This window comes from Lissotriton helveticus, chromosome 3_1 (genome assembly GCF_964261635.1).
Source record: "Lissotriton helveticus chromosome 3_1, aLisHel1.1, whole genome shotgun sequence".
NCBI classification, from domain to species: Eukaryota; Metazoa; Chordata; class Amphibia; order Caudata; family Salamandridae; genus Lissotriton; species Lissotriton helveticus.
The window spans coordinates 25,792,505-25,816,478 of NC_136061.1; the positions used below are offsets into that span (position 1 = coordinate 25,792,505).

Sequence of the window (23,974 nt, forward strand, 5' to 3'; positions counted from 1 at the left end):
TTTACAAGAGTGTGTTATGCATGGCTTGGGAGACAGGCGAATGCGTTCATTCTTGGGTCTTTTCCATGGACCACCATGCACGAGGCTGGGCATTCTGGGGGCGACACTCTGACCTGTTGGTGACCAGCCAGGCCTCTGGAGAACCTGTCTTCCATGGCCTGGAACGCACTCCTCCAATGCACGTCTACCCAGGTAACATCTCCGTCTGGTGCCTGTCTCCACAGCCGTCTCGTTCCAACCTCGCGTGCCATAAATGTACCGCCAACAAACAAGTGTTTACTTCAGCCCAACACATTACACAAGACACCCTTCACAGGCTGTGTGGTAACCGTTCTAATTCAGTGCAAGGTATTTAAAGGAGGTGGCATGGGGTGGGCAGTATTGACAGCTTTTTGCTAAGTGGCACAGAACGCTCTATCTGCAAACTGTTATCCGCCTCTCCGATTACCATGGCAACGGAGCGTTTGTATACTCCTGCAAGGAGAAGCGGAAGCTATGCCATGCGGCGTGCATCGCACACATCTGTTAGTTGGAAAAGCACATTGAGAGTGGAGTAGGAAAGAAAATGCCTTCTGATTTGTGTTGATTTTTTTTATCATCCCAAGTTAGCCTTTTCCAATGAAATATCTCATAACAGGTAATTTTATAATGTCTAGATTACAAATATGTTTCTATTTTCGCATACATTTTTGTGTTTTGGGCGGTACTAATGGAGAAATGTCAACAATTACGGAATTTAGACAGTTTTTACCGTGGTCTGTCATTGCATTCTGAGCTTTACATGAACCCATTTTCATTGTGTAGACTTTCCATTAAAGCGGACGCGTGCGGTGTCCTTTTATTTAGCTAAGCCTCTCTTGGGGCCTGAGTCGTTATGCAGTCAGGCAGAATACACACACAGAAGCTGTGAAGAAAGAGCCGGTGGCAGGGTTTATTTATTTTTCCTGACACTTGTCTATCTATCTATCTATCTATCTATCTATCTATCTATCTATCTATCTATCTATCTATCTATCTATCTATCTATCTATCTATCTATCTATCTATCTATCTATCTATCTATCTATCTATCTATCTATCTATCTATCTATCTATCTATCTATCTATCTATCTATCTATCTATCTATCTATCTATCTATCTATCTATCTATCTATCTATCTACCTACCTATCTATCTATCTACCTATCTACCTATCTACCTATCTACCTATCTATCTATCTATCTATCTATCTATCTATCTATCTATCTATCTATCTATCTATCTATCTATCTATCTATCTATCTATCTATCTATCTATCTGTCTGTCTGTCTGTCTGTCTGTCTGTCTGTCTGTCTGTCTATCTATCTATCTAGCTATCTATCTAGCTATCTATCTAGCTATCTATCTATTGCCCTCACTCTAATATCTATCTATCTATCTATCTATCTATCTATCTATCTATCTATCTATCTATCTATCTATCTATCTATCTATCTATCTATCTATCTATCTATCTATCTATCTATCTATCTTTCTATCTCCCTCACTCTATCTTAGTATCTATCCATTTATCTATCTATTGCCCTCACTCTATCTATCTCTCCATCTATCTATCGCCCTCACTCTAGCTATCGCCCTCACTCTATCTATCGCATCACCACAGCATCACTCAGCACCACCACAGCATCACTCAGGGGCACCACAACATCACTATGCGCTACCACAGATTCACTGAATAGCATCACTCGTCGCCACCACAACATCACTCAGCGCCACCACAGCATCAATCTGTGCAACCATTAAACAACAACTGGTTCAAATATGTTCTCTCAATGTTTCAAGCTTTATTACAAATGTCACAAAAAGATGTTAATATTTCACTTCTGTTCTTGGATTTTCTTCACAATAAAATACACTGAACATAATTTTCACAAAAGTTATTTACAAAAGTTTAAGCTATTGCCATTATAAATTACAATAACTTTTATTCAAGTATTAATTATTGAAAAAAATTAAAAGCCATTGTTATTTGTAATATCAATACATTTAAGTCACGTAAATACAACACATACTGCATTACAAATGCTGTAGGTGTCACATTTGCGAAAGTTAAAACTATTAGCATTGTAAATGACAAAGCTATTAATTTCGCTATTTTCAAAACCAACACATAAATAAAAAATTTGTCATTTACAATACCAATAGCTTAAACTTTCCTAATGCGAGACCTATTGCATTGCAAATGCTTGTTCTACTTTTGTCTTTCAACACTTTGACTATCTTATCCAACAGTATGATTCTCTTCAAAATTAGAATGAATAACTTCTGTTTTAAATTGAAAGCAGTATCCACTATACTTTCAATATGCTGCTTCTCTTTGAATTACAACACTTTCCTTTTATATTTGCAACATGTTTTCATTAAAGTCTGAATCCCTCTAGATCGAAAAAGTCTCTGACGGGGGGGCGAGCCCTGACCAGCCACCGATCGTCCTGTTGATTTATCCTGGCCCTGAGCCTTCCTGTGGGCACAGCTGTCTCCTAAGGGGTCGTGTACCCTGTGGCCTCGCTCCGGTCCTGTGGCGGGGGCGCAGTGGACTCCTAGCGGCGAGCGCGGCCCCGAAAAGTGGAGGGGCCTGCGGGGCCGGCGGCTGTCGCGGGGACGCAGGGCGGGCGCTGGTGGGCGGACACTCGCTCCCTGCCTGTGGAGCTGAGCGCGCCCTGGATCCTGGCTGGAGTGGAGGCGGGAGAGTGCTGGGGAGTTTGCAGATGGCGTGAGGGAGTGCCCGGCTGGGCGGACGAGACCCCATTCTGCGGCTGCCTGGTGTCGCGGCCGCCATTTTGTAGCGTGGAGCTGATCCTGCCGTGGCCGGGCTGGGGGACCGGGCCCAAGACGTCTCCCCCGGCGGACACTCCCGTGGCCTTGCTTGGGGGCCCGCTGCGGACTGACCATGCTGGTGGTGGCTGCTGGCGGACCTGGAGGTGCCCTGCTGCTTGTGGTGAGCGGGGGCTCCCGGGGGCTCGGCTGCGGTGCTGTCTTCCCCCCTCCTACTCCTCCTCACTTGGTGTTGCTCCCTGGTGGTGTGGCTCAGGGGTCGGTTCGGACCCAGGAGGGAGACTGCGACACCCTTTGTGTGGAGGCCCACCGGATCTGCAATTGGGATCTTTCTCCATGGATCTTCTGCTTGGGGACCCCGGTGACGTGACTGGGGGCACACTCTATTCCTCTGGCGCTGCGGCAACTTCGTGCCTTGCCCTGTAACTCTCCTGCGGAGCTGCACCCGGCCGGCCCGTTGGCGGCGGAGGTTGGTCAGTCAGCCCGTCTGGGGCCCCGCTGGCCCGTACATCTCAGACAGAAACAGTCCTGGGGGCGAGTGGGCCCATTCCCAGCCTGGTCAGCCGCGGACGCCATGACACGCGGTGGCCATTCCAAACAGGGGACGTTGGACAAATTCACTGAAGCTAGCTCGGCGTCTGTTGCTGCGGGCTCGCAGTCTCCGGCTCCGGATAACGCGGCGCTGCTGGCCACGATTACGCAGTCCCGAGACATGCTAGAAGCTAAGATCGGGGCAGTGGGTGTAGATGTCACGTTGCTCCGCCAGGATCTGCGAAACGCGGTGGAGAGAATCACCGGTGCGGAGACCCGCATCTCCGAGGTAGAAGACGACGTGTCCGCATTGCAGAAAAAGGTGCCAGCGATGGAGAAAATTCAGAAGGGCATAGCCATGCGGGTGGAGGACGCAGAAGGACAGGCTCGGCGGAACAACCTACGCTTTGTGGGGTTTCCGGAGGGCTGCGAGGGGGACAATGTGGAACGCTTCCTGGTCCAGTGGTTGGAGGGCTGGCTCCCCGCGGACGCCTTCTCCTGCTGTTTTGTGGTGGAGCGGGCCCACCGGGCCTTTATGCAGAAGCCCCCTGTTGGTGCGCGCCCAAGATCGCTGATAGCCAAATTCCTGAAATACTCTGACCGGGACGCTATCCTGAGACAGGCGAGAGTGAAAGCCCCTCTAAAGTTCAGCAATGCTACTACTCTAATTTTTCCGGACTATACGAGGATGGTTTAACAGCAGAGGCAATCATTACTTGCTGCCAAAGCCCGTCTCCGAGACCTCAAGCTTCAATATGCCTTGCTCTACCCGGCGCGGCTGCGAGTTATCTACGGGTCCCGCACGCTGTTCTTCGATTCCCCGGAGGAGGTGTTTCAATGGACAGATGAAACTGTGAAAATCAGAGTCAATGGTCCTCCGGGTGGTGAATCCGATACCTCCTTGAGTGAAATAGCTCGTGGGGGTCTGAGGAGTCAGCGGCGGCGCCGCAGGAGATCGGGATCTGGACGTACTTGACGCGCAGGATCGACGCCTCCGCAGATGGGCCCGGAGCAGGAGCAGCCGCACGTGGCTTAATAATGACTGTAGGAGGAGGAGCTTCACGCGGATCCAAGATGGACGCGTGAGCACAGGGCTCTCGAGACCCCTTCCACCTCCTACGACTATCCTGTTTAATATCCTGATTTAGACGACGGGTTTGACTGAAGGAAGCCCTGCTGATACGAAATCGTCTTTCAAAATTCGATTTGGCCGCCGGACGCCGGACTCACTGCATCTCGAACTTTATGGCCTACGCCGGCGGATGCCCACTGTCTCGAGTTGCCGTAATGCCCGAGTGGTAATCGAACAACAACGGTCACTGAGACTTGATCGCAACCCTCGTGCTACTTTCGGTTTCGTTTTTGGTCGCTGTCCTCCGTGGCTTCCTGCCTGCCAGTACTGCTGGTCCACACTTGGCGGCCCGCCCCCAGCGCATCTCCTGTCTCACGCATTTCCCGACTATACACGGCGGATCTCTTGAGGGTTGCCTCGCTGTACCCTCTTAGGGGTCTGCTAGGATTCCTCTGCCACCATGTCGGGTAAACCTGAGAGCGAGAAGCGGGCCACCAGGATTACGAACCGAGGGGGTTCTACTCAGTCTAATACTCTTGATCGCCTCACCCGCCCGAAAGGCACTCCTGGGGGGCTGGGTAAAGCCCCGGGTGAATCTGGAGAGGACCTTCCTGCGACAGATGACCTGACGTTGAGAGACGTCATGGGCGCCATTGCAAGTGTACAGACCTCCATGGGCCAGCAGTACGAGACACTGGCCTTGAAGATCGACACCGTGGCTATCGAAGTTAACCTCATCAGAATGGATCTTGCAAAGACTAATGAGCGGGTGAAATCGTTGGACATTAAAACAACGAGTCTCACTACTGATGTTTCGGACCTTCAGGCTGAAGTCCACAATCTCTGGAAATTTAACGACTTGTTTGCTCGTCGGCTGGATGATTACGAGAGCCGTGCCAGACGAAACAACGTCCGCATCATTGGTGTTCCGGAGCGTTCCGTCCCCGTTTCTATGGATCTTTTGGTTGAGGACCTCGTGCTGAATCACCTGGCACCTAAGGGCCTCAGTAACTTCTTCACTGTGGAGCGTGCCCACAGAGTCCCAGGTGGGAAGCCTAAATTGGGCGCGGCGCCGCGGCCCATTATAGCCAGGATCTTCAACTTTCGGGACAGAGATGCTATTCTCCAGGCCTCCCGCACTGGCGGGCCCACAAAATTTGACAATGCATCCATCAGTTTTTACCCGGATTTCACGCAGTCAGTTCAAAAACAACGCATGAGCTTCACGGGCGTGAAACAACGCCTCCGTGATATGGGCCTAAAGTACGCTATGCTGTTCCCAGCCCGCTTGAGGGTGGAATATGAGGAACGCACTTTCTTTTTTGATCGCCCGGAGGTTGCTAGTGACTGGCTTGATGCTCTGCCGACGCCGCGTGATCGAACTGAACATTCCGGCGGTGCTGAAGGTGGACTGGAGGAATGGGTGGAGTGAGTCCCCGCCGGGGGGACCGGCTTTATAGACTTGCAGCAGTGGTTTGACTACTATTGAGCGCATGTATATTGTCTACCCGGGGGTGGGAGGGTTCGGGTCTCTTCCTCCTCTAAGGGGTTCTTCTTTCTTCTCGTAGACTAGTTTAATGGGGCGACAGGCACACTGCAAGTTGGGGTGGTTCTTTGGATAGACGCAGGGGTGCAGGGTGGGGGGGTGTGTGTTGGGTACTCTTTTGGGGGCGGGGGGGGTCTGTTTTTTTGTTTACTCCGAGGGTTCATTTTCAACCACGATTTCCTGGATGTGACTGTCCTAATGCGGGGGGGAAGCTGGGTACACTTTTGCAATGGGGGGTAAGGGGCTGAGGGTGTTGAGTTGGAATGTGAACGGGTTGGGCGATAGGGTTAAGCGGGGGATAGTCTTGCAGTATTTGAAACATCTTTCACCCGATGTTGTCTTGCTTCAAGAAACTCATTTGATAGGGAACACTTGCCATGCGCTGAATAGGAGGGGGTATCGTCTGGTGGCGCACTCAGGTTTCACCACGGGTTCTAGGGGGGCGGGCGTCTTGGTTCGTAACTCCCTCCCCTTGGAGATAGATGACGTCGTGCTTGACGATCGTGGCCGATATGCGGCCATCATTGGGCGCTGGGAGGGGAAGACGATTTCCATACTCTCTGTCTATGTCCCTCCAGGTCTACAGTCCACTACGTTCTCTGATTTAGGTGGGGGGGTTCTGAGCTTTCCCGAAGGCATGTTGATAATGGGTGGAGACTTCAATTCAGTGGTCAGTGGTGCTGATGATCGTAACCCCCCCAGGGCTCTCTTGAAGTCGCAGTCATGGTTGGGTGATTTCCTTGACGTGATGGGCTTAGTGGATAGCTGGAGGCACTTACACCCTGGACAACTGCAGTACACCTTTCACTCGGGAGCGCATGGTAGTCTTTCGAGGCTTGACTATATCCTTGTGCCAGCGGTGCAGATGGTCTCTGTAACGGAAGTACGTCACCTGGCTAGGGGGATTTTGGATCACTCTCCACTCTGGCTTGGGATTGATTTGTCCTTGGGAGCGGAGGGCCGTGTTGCCCCGATTAACCCCTGGCACCTACGCAGCCCCAAAACTAGGGCTGCGGTGGTTAAATGCATGGACCACTACTTCAATGAGAACGTGGGCTCGGTGTCCTCTTCCGTTTCCCTCTGGGAGGCCTATAAGACTGTGATTCGGGGTCAGGCCCTATCCTTGATTGCTAGCGCGAGGAAGAGTAAGAGTGAGGAGATTGTTTGCCTTGAAAATGACATCACAGCTTTGGAGGAAGATTTGGGATCTGGGGTCACCCCTGAGAAGTTGCATGTTTTGGCCCTTAAACAGGCTGACTACAAGGCTCTGGTGACGGATGCAGCCAGGATGATGTTTCGTGTGCAACAGGGGCGAATGTATGATGTTGGTGATAAAGCCGGGAAGTTGATTGCTTGGTTGGACAAAAGGGAGCGTTTAAATAGGGTTGTGCCCGTTGTAGAAGGGGTGGATGGTTCGCGGGTTGTGGACCCTGTTGAGATAGTCGCGGCTTTTGCTCAGCACTTCCAGAGGGTTTACGCGCCGGTCTCGGACAGGCCGGAGGAGGACTCGCATTTACTACTGAGAGATATTGCGCTGCCTAGCCTCTCGGAGTCCGACCGTGAGCTTATGGAAGCGGACTTTTCCGTGGATGAAATAGCGCTTGCTATCCGTTCCCTTCGTTCAGGCAAGGCCACTGGCCCGAATGGTATTCCGGTAGAGCTGTATAAGCTGTGCCCGGACAAAATGGCGCCGCATCTACGTCACATGTTCTTGGAATCGCGAGATCTCGGACTCCTTCCCCGGGATCAGAGATTGGCGTCCATTGTGGTAATTCACAAAGATGGGAAACCCCGTGAGAAATGTTCGTCGTATAGACCGATCTTGCTTCTGAATGTTGAGCCTAAGGTTCTGGCGAAAGTATTGGCGAATCGTCTAGTCACAGTGATTGGTGACTTAGTACATCCAGACCAGTCGGGATTTATCCCCCATCGTAATACTGCGCTCAACCTTCGCCGTCTTAATGGCGTCCTGGCGCGGGCTGGATCACTTCGTGAGCCGGCAATCTTGGTTTCTTTGGACGCCTCGATGGCCTTTGACACAATAGAGTGGCCGTATTTATGGGCGGCCCTCGCAAAGTTCGGCTTCGGCCCGCGTTTCATCGGGTGGGTTCAGCTCCTCTACGAACAACCGTTAGCTCAAGTGGTGGTGAATGGCAGGGCCTCGGAGTCCTTTGTTCTCGGCAGAGGCACGCGACAGGGCTGCCCGTTGTCACCGTTGCTCTTCGCACTTGCTCTTGAACCCCTTGCCGCGTGGCTTCGATGGGAGCCGTCGCTTAAGGGCATTAGTTGGTCCCCGGGATATGAAGATCGTATTTCATTGTATGCTGATGATATCTTGTTATACTTGACTTCCCCTCGTAAATCACTGGGAGTTTTATTTGACGTTTTGCGCTCCTTCGGGAGAAATTCTGGCCTGTCCATTAATTGGACCAAGTCCTGTATTTATCCGCTCACTGGAGAACTGCCCTTGCTGCCCTGTGTCTGCCCGATACCGGTAGTACGTGACGGCTTTAAGTATTTGGGGATTTATATCTCCTTGGACTCTGCGGTGCGGTATGAGAGGAATTTACTGCCGCCGCTTCGGCGGCTGCGGTCGGACGTTGCAGGTTGGTGTAGCTTGCCGCTGTCCCCGTTGGGGAGGGCCGCCCTGTTTAAGATGATGTCTCTCCCCCGATTCCTTTATGCCCTTCAAAACACGCTCGATCTGGTCCCTGCTAGTTATTTCCGTGAAGTTGAGGGCCTCCAGAGGCAATTGGTATGGAGCAGGCGGCCTCGCATTGCGTTATCGAAACTGACTTTACCTTGGTATGATGGCGGTATAGCGCTGCCCGACATCAAGCGCTATTACTGGGCGTCTCAGTTGAGTGCTATCAACCACGCCATGTATGGACCTACCCCCAACCCTGCATTTGAGATGGATAAATGGCAGCTGCCGGGTGGCGACTACAATAGGGCACTTTATTCTAAAACGGCTAGGAAGACACTTACTGGCCCTACTGGGGTTGCGGTGCGAGTTTGGATTAGTGCGACGGCTGCCACGGGATGGACTGATAAGCTGACTAGAGCAACTCCGCTTTATGCGGCTGAACGGCTGGGGAATCTTTGGGCGACGAAGGGGTTTGACAAATGGGATCTTATTGGTATCAGTCGAGTAGGGGATCTCCTGATCAAGGACAGGATCAAGACTTTTGCCGAACTCCAGCGGGAATATAGCCTGAGTGATAGGGAATACTACCGCTATCTTCAGATTCGCCATGCACTTGCTTCGGTATTTCCGGCCGGTGCCGTTGTCCCGGAATCCTCCCCCCTGGAAGATAGGGTGCTTGATAGACATGTCCCCGATAGTACCATCTCTCTTATATATAAGAAGCTTATTAACGACCGCTTTGACCTCCTAGTACAGCTCCGCAATGCCTGGTCTGCGGATGGGCTTGAGTTGGATGATGAAGACTGGCAGGCTGCGGTGTCGTCTCCAAAGGAAGTCGCGATTCCGGCGCGTCTGCGGCTAGTGCAATTAAAGATTTTACACCGCGTCTATGTCACGGGTCCACGCCTGATGAGGATGGGTTATTCACTGGATGGGTTGTGCAGGCGTGGCTGTGGTATGCTTGCTACTTTTCTACATATCATATGGGAGTGTCCTAATGTAGTGTCTTATTGGAGAGGCGTGCATGACATTATGGAAGAGGTGACGGGTGTGTCTTTAATGCCGGAGGCTAGGAGGTGCCTTCTGAACGTCTGGGAGCCCAATGATTATAGCGTGGCGCAGACTCGGTGGGCTACCCTCGGCAACATGATCGCCAAAAGGGATATAGCCCAATTGTGGGGGTCCCAGAGGGCGCCCTCGGCGTCGGCATGGATGGAATGTATGGATTGGTGTATGTTTAGGGAGAAAACGGTGTATACCGCCCGTGGTAGGCCTAGGAAGTGGGGGAAGATGTGGGGTCAGTGGAATGCGTATCGAGGCGAGATCTGTACCCCCCCCTCCGTAGATACCACTACTGTCCCTCTGTCTCCGTGACCTCGCATTCCATGCGCTCTTCTCCTATACCATACGGTCTGCCGGTCCACTCTTGGCCCCCCTTTCCACCCCCCCCTTAGGATTTATCCTTCTTTAGATCAGCCTTATTGGCTGGCTTCCCCCCCCCCCCCCCCCTGCTAGTGGAGATGGTCACTTCTACAACAGTCTTACCTCGGACTTGTTTTGTTTAAAATACAAAATATGAACCTTTTTATTATCCTTTACAGCAGCCTACCCTGTTTATTGACGTGTAAACCTTGCGCTTGTTTCCAGGGGTTGATGGGCCTTGTACTGTTTGTTGGCTTTGCTGCGGATTATTACTGACCGGCCCTGTGGGGTTGTAGGTCTGTATTTGTATGACTTTTCTGAAAATAAAGGTTTAAAAAAAAAAAAAATAATGACTGTAATTTCCCACTGAACTATATGTTTGTATTCATGATGCTCAGGAGCGATGTATTTGGGCTGGGTACCTGCCCCGAAGGAGTGGGTAGGAAGGGGTAACGACTCCTTGTTTTGGGGGATTTTCTGGGGATCCATTGGAGGGGGTGGTTCTTGGTCCCCCATTGGGGGCATACGCCGCGATTTGTCCGCGACAGGTGCTTCCATGTTCGGGAGGTGCAGGATGGGGAGGAGTGGGGGGTGTTGGTGGTTTGGTGTGGGGCTGGGGGTTTTGGTTGCGCATCCATTGCTGCTGTTTGTACGCTGTGTTACGTGCATGCCCTACAGTACTATCTTCATATGTCCGCTGTTGATCAGGGAGGGCGGGTAGCTCCCGGCACACTACGTGTCCTGAGCTGGAATGTGCGGGGGGCTTTGGACAAGGTGAAACATGGGGCGATCCTTCGCTATGCCAAGCGAGCAGGGGTAGATGTTCTGCTGCTTCAGGAGACCCACCTGCTCAGCACTAAAGTGCTCTGCCTACAACGCTTTGGGTTTACATGTGTTTACCATGCTGCGTTCATGAGGGGCTCTAGGGGGGTTGTAATACTTATACATCGTAGGGTCTCCTTTACCCATGAAAAGACTTGGTCTGATCCACAGGGCATGTACATTTTTGTTCAGGGTAGGATGGGGGTGACAGGGTGACCCTTGGTAGTGTGTAAGCCCCGCCGCCATTGCAATGGCCCTTGGTGGAAAAGGTTATGTCTCTATGGAGTGCAATGCTGGATACCCTCGCAATGGTTGGGGGGGATTGGAATGATATGATGGATGTAAGCATAGATATGTGGTGGAGGGGAGCGACTGACGTGGATGTCGGGGTAGAAGGATCTACTACTAAACTACGAGCCCTCATCACGGGACTTGACTGGACAGACGTCTGGAGATATAGGCATGGCGCACGTAGAGAATACACCTACTTCTCCTCTGTGCACGGCTCGTTCTCCAGACTGGATTATATATTTGTACCCAGGGGACTGGCCCAGAGGATAGTATCAGCCGACATCTTGCCAAGGGCTCTGTCCGATCACTTGGCGGTGGCCCTCACCTTTAACATAGGCCCACCCAGACAGCCGTTCCGTTGGCGCATGTCGGGATGGCACCTGTTACTGACTGAGTATAGGGAACATATGACTAGGGAGATTGACTTCTACCTGACTACTAACGAACACTCTGTTGACTTCCCTCTGGGAAGCCCTCAAGCCTACACTGCGGGGGGTGGATATCTCCTAGTGTGCGGTGGCTCGCGCGGAGTGGCGGAGGGACCTGGTGCGGCGTGAGGCGGAGCTGGAGGTTTTGGAGCGCAGGAGCAGGGAAGAGAGTGGTAACTCTATTGGGCGGCAACTGGTCTTGGCTCAGCAGCAGTATACTGTGGTCCTATTTGAGGAGGCACGACAGGCCTGGCTGGCTACACGTAGTCGGGTGTACCAATGGGCGGACAAATCCTATAAGATGCTACATCGCCTGTGCCAGGGAGTTCTCCCCGCCCAGCCATTGCCCCAGTTGTTGGACTCGGCAGGATCGCCTAACTTGGAGCCCCTATCATTGCAGAGAGCTTCGCGGCATACTACGAGGGGCTATATGCACCCCAAGACTGTCTGTCGGCTGAGGTCATCCAGCGATTTATCGATGACATCCCCGGCAGTCAGTCCCTGACGAGGTGCTTGAACTATTAGATAAGCCTCTCACGCATGAGGAGCTAGGTACGGCTCTGGGTGAGCTAAGCCCTGGTAAGGCGCCGGGCCCCAATGGGTTTCCGTGTGAGTTTTTAAGAGATTTCATATACAGTTGGGTCCCTGTCTGCGTCCGGTGATTGAGGAGGAACGTGAGGGTGGAGTGCTCCCCCCTGACTGGAGACATGCCGAGGTGGTGGTCATCTGAAGCCGGGCAGACCCCCGGAAAGTCATGTGTCCTACCGCCCGATATCGGTACTCAATACGGAGGCCAAGGTCCTGGCTAAAGCCCTGGCTAATAGGCTAAAGCCCCACATTGCAGATCTGGTTCATCCAGACCAGACGGGCTTCATGCCCCGGAGGGCGACCCGACATAATATCAGGCAGGCCCAGGTAGCGATATCTGCCTGGACGAGATTGGGAGATTAGCAGATATGGATCGTGCCTTCGACTCTTTGAGCTGGACGTTTTTGTTTGCCTGCTGCGGTGCCTCAACCTGGGCCCGCGATTTAGAGCCTACATACAGTTACTCCACACGGACCTTACATCCTGAGTGCGAGTGGGGGAGCGATCTCTAGCTCCTTCTCGGTCAGGCGGGATATGCGGCAGGGGTGTTCTCTTTCCCCTTACCTGTTCGCGCTTGCTATGGAGCCTCTGGCCTCGTGGGTGCGCATCGATGCCCAGCTCAAGGGCTTTCGGTGGGCCCCGGGTCTCACTGACAAGATTGCGTTATACACAGACGATGTGCTGTTCTTTCTAACGGATTTGGATCGGTCAGGGCTGCGGCTGCTGCGCATTCGGCAGATTTTCAGTGAATCCTCTGGCCTATATGTGAACCCGGGTAAATCAACGTTATGGGAACTGGGTGGACGGCGGACGGTCTGAGATTGGGCGGTGGGTCTGCAGTTGGCAACTGGGGGGATTAAATACCTTGGGGTTTACTTTTCGGAGGACGCGGGCATCTCCCGAGCTCGTAACCTCACCCCGGTTTGGGATCACACACGCGAGGACATGAAGGCATGGTCTCGTATGCCACTGACTATCTACGGGAGGTCAGCTATGTTCAAAATGGTGGCGCTCCCGTGGCTCGTGTATCACCTGCAGAATCATCCATACCCGGTTCCGCCACGCTGGTTTCAGCAGGTCAACTCCGCGCTGGGCGGGTTCCTGTGGGAGGGGGGGACTGTGCAGGTGGCGCTAAGGATGTGTTTCCTATCGACTTACACTGGGGGCCTCGACACATCCGACGTACTTTCATACTACCAAGCAGCGCACCTTTTGGTCCTAAATGAGTGGTGGTATGGGGACCGCGGTAATCCAGCCTTCGCGTGGAAAGCCATTTAATGGGCTCGAAATCCATCCACATGCTGTTGTATTCGGCGCCGCTTAGGGGAGAGCTCCCATCCGCCACACAAGTTGTCTTCTCGGTCTGGCGAGAAGCGCTGCGCTGAATGGGGTATTGGAATGTACTCACCCAGGAGACCCCTCTCTGGCACAATGGCCGCCTGCCCCACTTGGAGGCCCTACAGGGCTTTGGGGGGTTGGCGCCATAGGCATCTCCTCATTGGGAGACATGATGTCGGCTTGTGCCCTGAAGTCCTTTCAAGACCTACAGGACGATTTTGAGATGCCAAGCTCCCAGTTTTTTCGATATCTTCAGTTCCGGCACGCATTGACACCATATCTGACTGATATTGACCAGCTTCCAGAATTCAGTCCGCTTGAGGCCAAGCTGTTTATGGGGGAACTGCCATACAAGAAACTTTCCCATGTGTACAAGACGCTGGTTCAACACTGTTCCCCTGACTTGCAGAGACTTTGGGCTGCGTGTGGCGGGGACGTGGGGGAGCTAGAGGAGGAAGACTGGGTTGAGGCCCTGGCGAGTCCTAGGGGGGCGGCAATCTCCACACGCCTGAGACTAATACAATTCAAATATTTACATTGCACATATTTCACCAGAGAGCGTCTGTGGAGGGCGGGCATGATCGGCTCCCCTGACTGTCTACGATGCGGGTCGGAGGTGGGCACGCTACTACACACCACATGGGGGTGCTCAGCACTGAATAGGTTTTGGACGGGGGTTTTTAGGTGCTTATCGGAGGTACTGGCTTGGGAGCTTCCTAGAGACCCGAAACTGGCCTTATTGCATGTTATGGAGAGGGTGGGCGGCAATCGGTACAAGCGTCATCTACTGTTACTTGGCCTAACGGTGGCAAAGCGAGACATTGCTAAAGCCTGAAAGGCGCCCCAGGCCCCGCCCTTGGCCGCCTGGAAGAATGGCATGGACTTTTGTTTAGGGCTGGAGCAGCCCATCTTTCTGGCTAGGGTGTGCCCCCATAAGCATTTCAAAATATGGAAGAGGTGGACCGATTACCGGGGTCTGGACTTGGCACCCCCACCTGAGAGTGCTGCCCTCCCGACAATTTAATAAATGGGGGTTGTTGAGTGGGCTCGGGTGTGCTCTGATGGTATTGGCATGTGTACATTGTATATATTGGCTTTGTTTGCTAACTGGTCAACGGCAGCAGCGCACTTGGGGGGGTTGAGTGGGGCGGGGGGGATGTTAGTATTTCATAAAAACGTCTGACCTTGTCCTTATTGTTTGATAATGTGTGCACCAGACTCCGGGGCTCGGAGCTATACATTCTTTATATGTGCAGACGAATAAAATCTGTTTAAAAAAAAAAGAAAATATGTCTGACGAATTTCATGAAATTGCTTTTGTCTCCGAGTAACAGATACTATTTATTTATCATGTTTCCTTTTCCTGGTATTTGAAATTGAACTCTGCTTCACCTTACTTGAAAAATTCTTCTTTTTGCTTTGTGTGATTTTTTTTCCATTAAATGTTTGTCATTTTTATTCACAAACTGTCTTGTACTTGTAGTAGAACAAACTGTTTCTGTACTACTCGCATTTTTTTTCTAAATGAAGATCTTGCCTTTTGTTGAAATATATATTTTTCTTCTCTTTTCTTTTTTTTCACTTCTTAAACTAGGCATTTCCAAATTTTAATCCAAACGAAATAATTTTCTGAAAAACAAAAAATAGATTACATTATTTTTCTCATTTGTCCACTATGTTAAAATAATAACATACAGTTACAAAACTTCCACTAACGACTTCCAGACTCAGTGCTGCAACGTGATGGAGCACAACAGAGGAGCACTAGGATGATAAGTAGTGCCATTGAACATAGGGCAAGTATGTATTTAATTATTTACATACAGCTTTACAATTTATATGTAACTGCACTACCTCGTACTTTTCACCTCTCTGCTGCACCCCACCACCCCACAGCACTCTCTCTACAACCCACCACAGACAATCTTATAGATAGTATTTTTAAAAATTTGAAGCAATGTACTTAAAATGATATTATCAACCAAACAGCACACACAAAAATTACCATTATTAACCTACAATTGTATCTACAACTTTACAAACATAACACTGCAGCCAGGGCTTTAAGTGGGAGTGGGGGTGTCTGTGGGGTCTGAGCACCAGCACTTTATTTTTTAGGTGCCTTGAAACGGGTCTTTATGGGTCACTGTGAGAGCATGCACATTGCTCACTACTTAGAAGTGCAGACATCATGTCAGGTGACTCGCATTTTAGGAGAAGGGAAATCCTTTAAAAAGAGACATCTTCTCTCAGGATTTCCCTTCTCTTTTTGCAACGCAGGAGCAACATCATCGTGGGGTGATTAGCAGACAGACCACCAGGCGTCTCTGAGACAGCTTCCCGGGTGCGCACACAGAGCCGCACCCGAGTACTTCACAGATCTTTAAAAGATCATTTTCTTGTAAATGAAACTCTGTGTTTTTTAACCCCTTTTTACATCCCCTACATCCCCACTCTGACTATTGCTGAAAGAATTACTTTCCCCAAAAATTTCGCTCTGGTTGCGCCTCTGGAAACAACCACAAGCAGGTAACTCCAGGACGACCCTGCTCTGACCTTACACACTGTCTTGTTTTCGTGCTACGAAAACACACACTTTGCCTGGCTCACTTAGTTCTCACAAACCCTCTTTAATATGAACATAAAAGCTTTCCAATTACTTTTATATTCCTATACTGTGCTTCACATGGAAATATAGAACTGCAGGTTCTCACCACCCCAAATTAGCTCTCGAGTATACTTTCTCAAATGTAAGAAGTACAGGTATTCAGTATCTGTTAGTCACGGCTACTTTAAAACAGTGTATCTATATACAACTCGACAAAAAGTTATGTTTCTAAATTAACTTCTTACACTGAAAAGCTCCTTTACATTTCTTTTGCTAGATGTACCTTTGTTTAAAACACCACCAGAGAAGGGTGGTAAAGTATGCTGCACAAAGAGCAACTCAAATCTTTGTTGTTCTTTATAAGAAACATCTGCCGGTCAATGCTTACCGCCAGCCTTTTCGACCCCTTAACAGGCTGGGTGGATGAGTATAATACATCATATTTAGGATCGGCTGTGGAGGATGCACGTAAATAAGAACGTATAGTTGAATAAAGGGCGAGTGGATGCATGGTCAGATGGATCAATGGCTAGGTAGATGGATGGATGTATCGATGTATGGATGGATGGAAGGATGAATGAATGCATGGACCAGTACTTAGGATAGATGGATGGCTTGATAGATGCTTAGGATTGGTTCTGGGACAGATGTATCTATGGATATATAGTCATATGGCTGCATGAATGGCACAGTGCTATAGGCGAGTGGGCTCATAGATGCTTAAGATAAGTGCAGGAACAGATGTATCTATGTATATAAGTAGGAATGTATGCATCAATTAAAAGATGTTTGAATGGCGCAGTGCTTAGCATGGATTCATGGATGCTGGGCTTTAATTGGGCTGGGCCTGAGGACCGGCACTCATTTTCAGGAAGCCTCCAAATGGGTCTCTATCAGGCTCTATTTTCAGCCCAACAGAGATAGTCAATTTAAAAAAAAATTTTTATTGCACTGTGGTGAGACCATGCACATCCATGTACACATGCTTATTTTGCTCACTACTGAGAACTGGAGACATCATGCTAAGTGACCCACGTTGTAGAAGGAAGAGAAATCCTTTAAAGAATGTTTTTTCCGAATGTAGGATAATTGGAGGGGATTTTCTAAAGCACACAATGCTACTTATCTTGATTTAGACCACGCCCCTACTTGCATAGCCCACACCCCTTTAAGAGGTTTGCCCCCGCCTTTTAGAGCACCCCCAGGTTTTTCCCCCTTAAAACCCTGACTACACCACAGTAACAAAGAAACAGTCTAAGCTTCCACTGAAATCTACAATGGCTCCAAGTTTCATACTTTGCCATCAATGCTGGCAGCCTTCTACCACAGTGCAAGAGTGTGTATCAACACGAAGATTTCTTATACACAGAAATGTTGTGTAATTTGTGTAGCTGTCTCCTGGAACACTTATCACCAAAAGATATTAAAAAATGGGAAATTGCCAGAAAAACATATACCATACCATAAAGCGATTCATAAATGGGAGACACCCCTAAAGATTTCAGGGTGCTACTTAAGTAATATACATTTACATTCCCGAGCAGGGAAAGATTCCCAGGAGCATGGTAATACAGTTAAACAGAAAATCCGAATTGGAACTAACCCTTGGCTACTGGAGGGGAGATTAAAAGCAGAAATGCTATATCCTGATGGGTTATGTAAGTGTGGACTGGAGACGAAGTGTGATATTTTGCACATATTGTTGGATTGCCTAACTGGTTTAGGAGTGAGGAAACAGTTCTTACGACCGTTATTTATAAAATATGGCATTAATTCAAGAGGGCAAGCAGCTACACTACTAATAAAAATGGAAAAATTGGATACTGCAATTGCACTAGGGAATTACCTGAAAGGTATAAACCGTTTGGGCAGGGAAAAGCTCAAGAAAGGATTGTGACTCATTTTATTACCTACCCTTGCAGGAGACATTATTAAAGCCCGATGCACGTCTAGTTCAAATGGTCTTAACCGTTGTAAAATAATAAAGATGTTTGTATAGGTTTTTTAAAGATTGTAAATGCTTATTTTATTCTGTTTAGAGATTTTTAACATTTTAACTGACTTTTAATTTTGGAAATACTGAAATATATGGGCCTATAGTAGTAGGGTTTTACTAGAAATGTATAAGCAACTTAGAAATGCAATTGTGTGATTTTAGAGATCATTACGTATCATTGTTACTGTTTGGATTGTAATGTTTTAATTTTATATGAACTCGAAGTTTAAAGACCACGGTCTAAATAAACAGATTTCTCTCTCTAAATACAGTTAAACAGAGAAGAAAAACACAGGCTGTGCATGATCAAAGTGAATTATTATTGTTCAGATTAGAACCTGCTCGACGATCATAGCACGCACTCAGCAACAAGATGCAATACGGAGTGATAACCCACTTTACAGAATTCAGGGCGGAGACATTTGCATTCACCGATGAAGAGATTACACAAATATACGCACTAATACAAGAGGAGTCTACTGAATATAACACCACCCGAACCAAGGAACAACATATCCGGCAACTACTTTATTTATCAAGGAAAGAAATAAACCAGCGACTGCATGCCAGCACGATGATAATGTACCACAAAGCGCAGATAATTCCAAGGGGCCTGAGAATATCCTTAAAACCATCCTTATGCAAAAACACACAAAAATTCACAGAAAGATGGTATGCAATATTGAACAAGTGTTTTCTAGATTTGATCTAACTAATTATAGAAGAACTATCTAACATTTTGGACGAATTAAGGAAAGAAATCGAGGTAAATAAAGCAGAACTAGAGAAAATAATGACAATGGAGAAATTATCAAAAACACTGGAGGATATCAATCATCAATTACAGAAGCACACTCAAGAAATGAACGAAAGAAAAATTAGAAAGTATCGAAGAGACACCATCGATTATAAATTAGGAGGCCGATAGGCCGATATTTGTGCAAAAAAAATAAATAAATAATAAACTTTATACCATGAATACAGATACCTCATCATCAGACAGCAAGACAACTCAAACATCAAAAAACATCCCACGGTCAAGCACAACCCAACCACAACAGACAACCACTAGCACTTCATCAACCGTTCCTTTTTTAGAAGTAGGTCGCGACGAACGGGAAGGTCCCGGAGGGGAAAAAGAAAAAGACAAGGAGAAAGAAAAAGGACCTCCACAGACGAGAAATGTAACATCAAAGAAGGTCAAGACCAAGAAATGAACAACTTAGTAATTAACATATCGGACTATCATCTCAAGGAAAGCCAACTACGAATACTTCAAAAGGGAACATCATTTGTACGCACAACCCATACCAACCTGTTAGCAATCAACATTTGTTTTTTTAAACTAATGAGAAACCTCAGACTTCGTCACTTCTATGAAAATGTGATTACTAAACAGATGACAAAGGAAGAAGACCTATTAAAAGGATTAAGACCAGTGAGTACATATATGGCACCGGTGAGCCATAAAACTTTAGACTTATTTAAACAGGTTGTTAAACAAGATTTGTCAAAATTAAATTTTCACAAGAAATCCAAACACAAAAATTTATCAGCCAAAGAATTTGGTATCTTACGGTCAATTGCAAACAACAACGCAATAACCTGCCAGAAAGCAGATAAAGGAGGAGATCTTGTATTATTAAAAACTGCATACTACTTGGAACAGGTTAACAACCATTTGCAGGATACTAACACCTACATGAAACTTGAGTCAAATCCTACGACAGAAATCAAAGCTACATTGGTGAATATCATTCAAAAAGCAGTAGAGAGAGGCATTATCAAGGAGAAAGTCAAGAAATATATCCAAAGTAATCCCATAAGCCCGAGCTTTTATATGGTACTTAAAATCCATAAGGACGCGGTTAAACCACCATGTCGCCCAATAGTATCCACGAGGAGAAGCCTCCATGATCAGTGGGGAAATTTATAGATAAATATTTAAAACCATGTGTCAACAAGATGAGATCATTCCTTAAGGACACTACAGGTTTTCTCAACAAATTACAAAGCATCACCATAACAGAAGAGGAGCAAATAGTACTATACACCATCAATGTAAAATCTCTATATACATCAATCCCCCACCAGCAAGGTATTGAAGCGGTGGAAAAAGCACTACTGCACACTGATTACGAGGATAATGGAGCTAGTAGAATTCCCCTTGATGCACAGCTATTTCAAATGGGACAACAGTGGGTATCTTCAAAAGAGTGGAACATCTATGAGCAATTGCGCAGCACCAACATACGCTAATATATTCATGAATGATTTTGAAGAACAGCATATTTTGAACACCACTCCATGGAAAGATCACATACGATTATATTTGCACTTCATAGATGATATTTTCATCATATGGAGAGGAACAATAAACACACTGAAAACACAAATAACACAACTGAATACCATAGATGAGAGGATACAATTCACCTTTATAATCCAGGAACAGAGAATTACCTTTTTGTATGTAGTGATCACCAAAACTCCAACAGGCTTTGAAACAAATCTCTATAGAAAACCCATGGATAGAAATAACTCTCTGAGGTACGAAAGCTTCCATCCACACCCACTAAAACAGCACCTACCATATTCCCAATTGTTGAGGATCAAGAGGATCGTCTCAGACCCCATCAAGGAGAAAGAACAATCAAATCAAATGATACAACGCTTTAAACAATGAGGATATCCAGGGGAATCATTGACACAGGCCACCGATCGAACAAAAAACAAAAAGAGTGCACAACTTTTAACAGCCCAATCTAAAACTAAAGAGGATAAAATGACATGCGTCAGCAAATATTCCAACATGAGTAGGCATTGCAAGAAAATCATTTAAAAACATTGGATCTTATTGAAAATGGAACAAGACTTCAATAACATCTTTATGTTGGAACTGCAATAACTATAATAACCTAATCTGAGGTCATATCACCCACTCAATGAAAGGACACACAATTCACTTACAAGTTAATGCTACATGTGATACATCTAATATAATTTATATGCTCATATGTCCAGGCGGGAAAGCGTATATATGCCAATCGGAACGCAAATTGAAAATATGCATGAATGAACATAAGAGCAATAAAAGAACCAAAGTCATGAAGTCTAACGTAGTATCCCACTTCATAGAAGCACAACATCAAATTAGTCAATTAAAAGCCTGCGTACTGGAAATAGTGGAGAAGACTGAAAGAAGAGATAATCAAAACACCTTGCTCAAGAGGGAAAATCATTGGATTTATTTTTTAAATACCCTTAAACCAAATGGGTTGAAAGAGAGGGTAGAATTTCAATGTTATTTATGAACGATGGCATAATTCATGTGACAATCCCAAGAGAAAATACCTATCGGACTGCTGGCTATTAATTATGTTCATTTTGAGATACATTGTATTTATTAAGGTTGTTTCAGAAAATAAGGTTATTTTATTTAGTAACATTATATTAATTGCTTTTTCTAATAGCAGGAGGTTTTAGCGATTTGGTTTAAGTAATTTTTATAAGTTTAGATATACATCCGGGACACGCTTAGTACAGATAGTGTTGCTGTCACCTTAAAATCTTTTTTACCTTTGATCTTTATTGTGCTCATACGCCTTTAACATTCACGTTTACGAACCATCACGCGTTGACGCACGAACACGCTGTAAACTACAAACAAGCCCTGGCGTTCTCCCACGCGAAACAAGAAGGAGATAAACGCGATACACTTAAGCCACGGGTAAGCTCTGACTCATGTAGTTAACTTTTAAGGACAGAATCCTTGCAATTTAGACTAAGCGCAAATGCCCGTAGTAAGCTATGCACGTAGCGCTTAACCCTCACTTGTAGTGTACATGACATTTTGATTTACTTTGTAGATACTCCCCTGAAGAAGGCTTACGCCGAAATGCATAGGGAGCAAAGAAAGTGCATTAAGCGTTTGATGTGAATACAATGCATTGTGGGATTTGGAGTACCACTTTGAAATCAAGCAAAATATGTGTGATTGAAACACATTCAAGAAAATAAATACGCATATGGAAAGTTGAAAAGATGTGTTTTATTTGAATTGAGCTGATTCATCAGCAGACTATACTTGTGCCCAGGGAGACACCCCTAAAGATTTGGGGGTGCTACTTAAGTGATATACATTTACATTCCCGAGCAGGGAATGATTCCCAGGAGCACGGCAACACAGTTAAACAGAGAAGAAAAACACAGGCTGTGCATGATCAAAGTGATTTCTTATTGTTCACACTGCCACTACACCACCCTCTTCCCCATCCTTCCTTAACCTTACACAATCAAAGAAAGAGCCACACCGAACATAGTAGAGACAGTATAGCATTACAGGAACTTAATTTCAACAACTGTCTGCCAGAACGCTCCTGAGCAAAGCGTATTAACACATGCTAATTTGCGGGTAAAACATATACCATGCCAGAGAGGGTGCTTTATAAGTGCTCCCAGTGGTACCTCATCACCTTTAGTAGCTTCACATCTGCATGTTTTTTTTTTTTTTTAGTCCTCATATCACCATTAGCGTCTGCAAAGTTAACAATGAAAGCCCATTCAGACCTGGGCGCCCAGGGCCTATGTTATTGCATTTGCTTTAGGCCAACCAAGCCTTTGTACGAGGCTTGGTGTAATCATTAGACCATTGAGACCTTAGACCAGCCTCATTCCCGTACCCCAAGATATCAGTGGTGGCCAGATGTTTTTGTTACTATCATTTACATGGCCCTGGTCCAATCGAGCCATGCCCAATGCCGCACCCAACCAGTTCTCGTACAGAGGAGGACTAGGGTCTTTCCACAATTTGCAGATCTCCCTGCGGGCAATTAAGATCAAGCAAAGAAAAAAGCCCACTTGCACGGGATCATTGTCCAGACCAAAAATGACTTTGGGCTATGTTTAAATTCAGCTTGAGTTTAAAAATGCTTTCCAGTGCGCGCTCCGCATTATGCCAAAAGTCTCTTAAATGAACACAGTAAAAAAATATATGAATATCGTCCGCCTCCACCAAATCACATTTAGGGGAGGTGGGCAGGGGGCAGATCTTACAATTTTGTTAGGCGTATAATACAGCCTATTAACAACATAAAAGTAATTTTTTTTTTTAAGAGAAGCCGATTTAACGAACTTCTATAAGGTTTGAAGAGATAGGGCATATAGATTAACAGATGTATCTCCCAAAGTGCATCCTCAGCGTCTAGTAAAATCCTGTACCAAAATCCAATCTCTTTTTTATTGGATTTGCATTCTGAAATCTGTAATCAATCTCCCAGTTTCTGCCTTTATGCTCCTTCTCTGCTGAAAACCAGGAACACAATTGCAAATATTTAAATCTAGAAAAGGAGTCACCTATTTCAGCTCTTAAGACCTCCCAAGGGAGGACTCCGTCAGATGATAAAAGGTCAGACCAGATCGTAATTCCTGCCTTCTTAATAGGGGAGGCTAAATTGTCTTCTAGACACACAGGCAGTCCCAGGGAATCCCAGATTGGAGCGAAGTCTGAGTAGTATCTTATCCCCCATCTCGCCATAACTTTATACCACACATTAAGTGCTGATTTTAATACCTTTAGGCGAACCTTCTTAAAAAACCTTGGCACCCCGAACTTATAGAGAAATCGGATACCCCCTCCCTCGAAACTGGCCATGACACTCAGAACCCTCCCCAATTGGTTTCAACAGGACTAGAAAGTAAACAGCGTACATTTTTGAACTGGAAGGCAAGAGAGTACCAGAACACATCTAGAAGGGCTAAACCACCCTTTAAAAGTCTTTGTTTTAGCTTCTTCCAGGATAGCCTGGAGTATTTATTAGACCAAATGAAGCTGCCTATTTTACTTTGGATTTTACCCAAGAGCTTACC

At 47.0% G+C, this 23,974-nt stretch overlaps 1 long non-coding RNA gene across 1 annotated transcript in view; it reads right to left on the reverse strand.

The window, feature by feature from the left end:
* Positions 1–14,934: 14,934 nt before the first annotated feature.
* Positions 14,935–23,974, reverse strand: part of LOC144824381 (uncharacterized) — a 288,758-nt gene continuing 279,718 nt past the window's right edge. Inside the window, exon 4 of the long non-coding RNA XR_013608921.1 lies at positions 14,935–15,131. This is a non-coding gene — a long non-coding RNA (uncharacterized LOC144824381). The remainder of the gene's footprint in view (positions 15,132–23,974) is intronic.